Consider the following 239-nt stretch of genomic DNA (forward strand, 5'->3'; position numbering starts at 1 on the left):
TATATATATATTGTTAAAATAAAAAAGCTTTTGTAATGTGAGAACATTAGACCACTATAATTTATTTTAATAGAATTACATCTACTCTGGAACATTCAACTAAAATAAATCTGCTAAGGGACAAAATGCAAAATATTAATAAAGCTGTTTGCACCCAGTTCCATAAGCATTCAGATTTTTAAACGATTTTAATATAAATTAGGTTATTTATGTAGCATCAATTGACTCCACATGTAGTT

This window comes from Cyprinodon variegatus, unplaced genomic scaffold (genome assembly GCF_000732505.1).
Source record: "Cyprinodon variegatus isolate N-32 unplaced genomic scaffold, C_variegatus-1.0 Scaffold42, whole genome shotgun sequence".
In the NCBI taxonomy this organism is placed as follows: domain Eukaryota; kingdom Metazoa; phylum Chordata; class Actinopteri; order Cyprinodontiformes; family Cyprinodontidae; genus Cyprinodon; species Cyprinodon variegatus.